This window comes from Chiloscyllium plagiosum, chromosome 23 (assembly GCF_004010195.1).
Source record: "Chiloscyllium plagiosum isolate BGI_BamShark_2017 chromosome 23, ASM401019v2, whole genome shotgun sequence".
In the NCBI taxonomy this organism is placed as follows: domain Eukaryota; kingdom Metazoa; phylum Chordata; class Chondrichthyes; order Orectolobiformes; family Hemiscylliidae; genus Chiloscyllium; species Chiloscyllium plagiosum.
The window spans coordinates 47,592,876-47,598,178 of record NC_057732.1 but is presented as its reverse complement, the minus strand read 5'-3'; the positions used below and the strand labels follow the sequence as shown (position 1 = coordinate 47,598,178).

The following is a 5,303-nucleotide window of genomic DNA, read 5'->3' as shown; positions in this document are numbered from 1 at the left end:
GAGTGGAGGTTGGGTTGGTGGGGGGTGTGGATCTGACGAGGGAGTCACGGAAGGAGTGGTCTTTCCGGAATGCTGATAGGGGTGGGGAGGGAAATATATCCTTGGTGGTGGTGTCTGCTTGGAGGTGGCGGAAATGACGAAGGAAATGAGTGTGTGGCTGGCTAGGCCAGCATTTATTGCCCATCTCAGGGGGCAGTTAAGAGTCAAGCACATTGCCATAGGTCTGGAGTCACATATAGGTCAGACATGTAAGGATGGCAGTTTCCTTCCCTGAAGGACATTAGTGAATCAGATGGGTTTTTGAAAATTGACAATAGTTTAATTGCCATCATTAGATTCTTATTTCCAGACTTTTAGTGAATTCAAATTCCATCAAGTGCCAATTGCAGCATCCAAACCCAGGTGCCCAGAACATTACCTGGGTCTCTGGATTGATAGTCCAGTGATAATACCACTGGGCCAATGCCTCCTCTTCATCAGATAAAATTTAATTTGGTTTGAGTGTCTTTATTTAGAATTCATATTTTATAGAGGAACCCAAAAAGCAGCAGAAGAAACTGGAGTTAAAAACAATGGAAATAAACACTGTAATTGTCCCATCAAGAATGTGGCTGAATTTATAACAAATCTTTCCTTCAAACTAAACATTAAAAAATATGCAGAAATATCAAACAATCTGGTACATAAACATCACCTCATGATAATATGGATGAGAGTAGACCGATGAAGGGTGAGGCCCGAAATGTTGACTCTCTTGCTCCTCAGATGCTGCCTGACCAGCTGTGAATTTTCGAGCGTCACACTTTATTGACCCCGAGTAGACCATGCAGTCCATACAACCTTTATCTTACAGTTCACATTAAAGGAGGTTGGTGATTTAGCATCATCTCCTGGCAACAATTACCTCTGTTTTAACATCCAATCTCACTTACAGCATGGTTCATGATAGGAAGGTGGAAAACGAGCTGGGGAATCTAGTGTAACGTAATGCAAGAAAAAGTCAAGCACCCTTAAGTCACCACTACTGGGGCAGCACAGTGGCTCAGTGGTTAGCATTGCTGCCCCATGGTGGCAGGGACCCACCCTCAGGAAACTGTCTGTGTGGAGTTTGCATGTTCTCCCCGTGTCTGTGTGGTTTCCCTCCAGGTGCTCCAGTTTCCACACACAGTCCAAAGATGTGCAGACCAGGTGGATCAATCATGAAAAATGTGAGGTTACAGGGATAGAAAAGGGGCTGGCTCGGGGTGGGCTGCTCTTCAGAGAGTCAGTGGGGACCTGAAGGGCTGAATGAGTTGCTTCCACAGATTCCATTGTTTTGCATGATATTTTATAACAGGAAAGAAAGCACCTACAATCAACTCTGGTTCAGGTCCCAGGATTTAAAAAAAAACAGCTTTTGACGTCAGACAGAGGAGGCTTTTATCCTTTGTGTTTGGCCTGATTGTGAACCCAGTCCCAGAAGGTGAAAGGACGTGTGCTAATCCGCTGATGGTTATCATTGTTTTCACTGCATTTGAGAAACACTCATTCCTAGCAGGGGGAAGAAAAGAAATTTCCAGACTGTGAGATCTTAAGACCGTTGTGGAAATGTCAGAGAAATTTCACTTCCCACCTGTCTGACTGGATATCTGTCAATGCACATGTCACCCCTCACAGGCAGTGCCAAGTATTACAAAGCTTTTCAGCTCCACAGAGGGAATTCTGACCTTAGGCAATGAATTGAGCTTTAGGAGGGATGTTAGCAGGTGGTTGATCCAATATCAGCTATTTTTCAAATGGTCTCCCACAAGTTTAGCTTCAGTAAAATCACAAACTGCTTTATATCGAAATGGAAAGTGGAAATCAGACAGAGGGCCCAGAGTGCCTCCAACTCCATTTGGGTTCAGACTTTGTGCACCATAAATCTTTAATTTATTTTCTGTCAATGTCACTTTGAGCTCTAACACCAGGTTCAGACCACATCTGGTATAAATGCATTTGTATTTTTTCAAGGTTTTTACCATTACATAATACATATCTGTAATTTTAATACAGCATAATCAATTCAAAACATGTTATTTTGCACTTAGTTGATGAATGAATTGTGTTAAAAGTTTGCATTTATAATATGACGGCGTGTACAATTCACAATTTTACCATTTCTCTGAACTGCTTCCAATCCATTTATATTATCCTTTAAATAAAGAAATGTGATCTCACTAGTGCCCTCTATAACTGAATCATAATCTCCCTACTTTTAATCAACCTGTCCAGGGTTGTATTCCACACCTTTGGATTAGGTAGGACTTGAACCTGGTTCTCCTGGCTTAGAGGTAGGGGCAATACCACAAGAGCCCTCCACCCCACATTTGCATTCAATTAGTTCCCTCCATTTGTTTTAATTATTTTCCATCCCTGCATATTAGCCTTTTGTAATTCATGCAATTTTGAAACCATTCACCATTTCAATATTATCGTTGAATCCCTACTGATGGAAGCAGGCCATTCAATCCACCAAGTCCATACCGGCCCTCCGAAGAACAATCCACCCAGACCCTATCCTATCTCTGTAACCCTCCATTTCCCTTTGATAACCCACCTAGCCTGCACCTCCCTGGACACTATGGGCCATTTAGCACATCCAATGCACCTAACCTACACATCATTGGACTGTGGGAGGAAACCGGAGCACCCGGTAGAAACCCACACAGACACGGGAGAATGTGCAGACTCCATTCAGTCAGCCAACAGAGGGTCGAATCGATCCTGTGTCTCCAGCGCTGTAAGGCAGCAGTGCTAGCCACTGACCCACTGAGCTGCCCCATTGTGCTTTTCTTAATTCTTCCTGCCAATATCGGCGGTTTCATGTTTTCTCATGATCTGCTCCATTTGCCAGATTTTTTCCCACTCACATAAATTTGTAATGTACTGTGTCTAATTTTGTTGTTGAAGTCGAGTTATGGTTAAAATGACCTGTTCCTTTAAGAAAACTGACAACTGTTAATAGGTTTATCCCCGAGTCAAGTATGAGTTAATTGCTCTCAGCAAATACATTATCATAGAAACAAATAGAATCCCTACAGTGTGGAAACAGGCCCTTTGGCCCTACAAGTCCATACCAACCCTCCAAAGAGTAATCCACCCAGACCCCTTCCCCTACATATACCCCAGACTAATGCAGTGAACCTACACATCCCTGGACACTATGGGCTAACTTAACATGGCCAGCACATCTTTGGATTGTAGGAGGAAACCGGAGCTATCGGAGGAAACCCACGCAGACACGGGGAGAATGTGCAAACTCCACACAGTTGCCTGAGGCAGGAATCGAACCCTGGTGCTGTGAAGCAACAGTGCTAATGACTGAGCCACAGTGCTGTCCCTGTTAGGGTCACGTTAGTAATTGATATTAATTTTTGCTGTGAGGAGAACATAGGAAATAACACTTTACATTTCGATATGCCTTACTATTTTAAAGTAAAACAGAAGCATGTCCTTAAGTTATTTGTCTTTTGTTTGTTGAAATTAATGAGTAACAGTAACAATCACAGTACATCGAAACCTACAGTGATCGTTGCTTGCAATCACGAAGTATTATTGAAATTGTTAAATATTGTCTAAATGCTATTCTTAGTGCCTTGAGGAGTCATGCCACAACCTTCAAGACCTATTTCAGAATGTCCAGCTTTCCTTGTGCAGAGCTGGTGATATAATCTGTCTACTGCTATAGCAAGCACGACTGAATGATATAACATTATATCTGAGTAAATCAGAGCATACACCCCCAGAAGATTCACTGAGTATAAGATTTTGCTTTCAGCCAGTAATATTCTGGGCAAGGAAGTACCACCACACGCAAATTCCATTACAAGGCATACACAGTTCTGATTTTGAAATGTATTCACTTCTATTGAACAAAACACGGGCGGCACGGTGGCACAGTGGTTAGCACTGCTGCCTCACAGCGCCTGAGACCCGGGTTCACTCCCCGCCTCAGGCGACTGACTGTGTGGAGTTTGCACGTTCTCCCCGTGTCTGCGTGGGTTTCCTCCGGGTGCTCCGGTTTCCTCCCACAGTCACAAAGATGTGCAGGTCAGGTGAATTGGCCATGCTAAATTGCCCATAGTGTTAGGTAAGGGGTAAATGTAGGGGTATGGGTGGGTTGCGCTTCGGCAGGTCGGTGTGGACTTGTTGGGCCGAAGGGCCTGTTTCTACACTGTAATGTAATAATCTAATAATCCTGGAAGTGACTCCCTACCAGCTACTTCACCAAATGGACTGCAGTGCTACAAGAAGGTAGTGCATCACTACCTTCATCTCAAGGACAGTTCAGGACGGACAGTAAATAGTGTCATGTCAGCGAAGTTCACATCCTAATAACAAAATGTAAAAGCTGTCAAAACCTGGGCATGGCTTAAATGGGAAATTATACATCACAAGCATATTTCTCAGAGCTGTTTATAATAATGTAATTGGTATGCATAATTTTTCAAAAAGAAAGTTAATTGTTGCAACAAATGCTCTATGTTATCTCTAATAACCCAGAAATCTGCATATTAATCTTTGATTTAGAAGTTGGCAGTGGGCAATTTTCCTTTTTCAAAAAATGTGCACCATTTACAGGTCTTAACCTCAACAACAGGTCAGTAGTTTCTCATAATAGGATTTCAGTCTGTTGAATGGTAATTAATTCTTATTGGGTTCTAGTAAGATCTCATCACTATTTAATCTGCCCTCTGCTCTATTTCAGCTGGAAAACTGCCCCAGGAGTGGACTGAGTGCACAAATCCAATTATCTCATTACTGCTGGTCGAGAATGGTGGTTGAGTATGAAATGATACCCCTTATCAGTAAAAAGCTCCCACACTGGTATGGTTTATGGTTTTCTGTACAGTTTCTGTAGTTATGCAAAATACTCTAACTGTCCTTACAGTATTTTCTATGTTTTCCTTACTTGTTGCCTTTTCAATATCACTTGACCCTCACAGCAATTAAAACAAATCTATAAAACACAAGACAAAAGCACTCTCGTAATTTATCATGGTTTTTATTCAAATATTAGCTATCTTGGAACGAAGTACAATTGTAACGTCACAATGAAAATGGTTTTGATAAATGCTATCATTCACAATGTTAGTTGAATTTTATTCATTTTTCACTCACTGACTTTTATAATTCCAATGCTTTCAGCATTCTTTGTTTTCTTTAAATTTAGTTTTCAACAACTCAAACTTCATTGTCTCAGGTTAAAATCTCATCCAGTTGCTTTTCTGATGATCTGACCAGTTTGGGTCAGAACACAACATGAATGACCCTGAAATTCT

At 41.8% G+C, this 5,303-nt stretch overlaps 1 long non-coding RNA gene across 1 annotated transcript in view; it reads left to right on the top strand.

The window, feature by feature from the left end:
* Window positions 1-4,817, top strand: part of LOC122561515 — a 16,644-nt gene extending 11,827 nt beyond the window's left edge. The window contains exon 3 of the long non-coding RNA XR_006315027.1: window positions 4,730-4,817. This is a non-coding gene — a long non-coding RNA (uncharacterized LOC122561515). The remainder of the gene's footprint in view (window positions 1-4,729) is intronic.
* The last annotated feature ends 486 nt before the right edge of the window (window positions 4,818-5,303 follow it).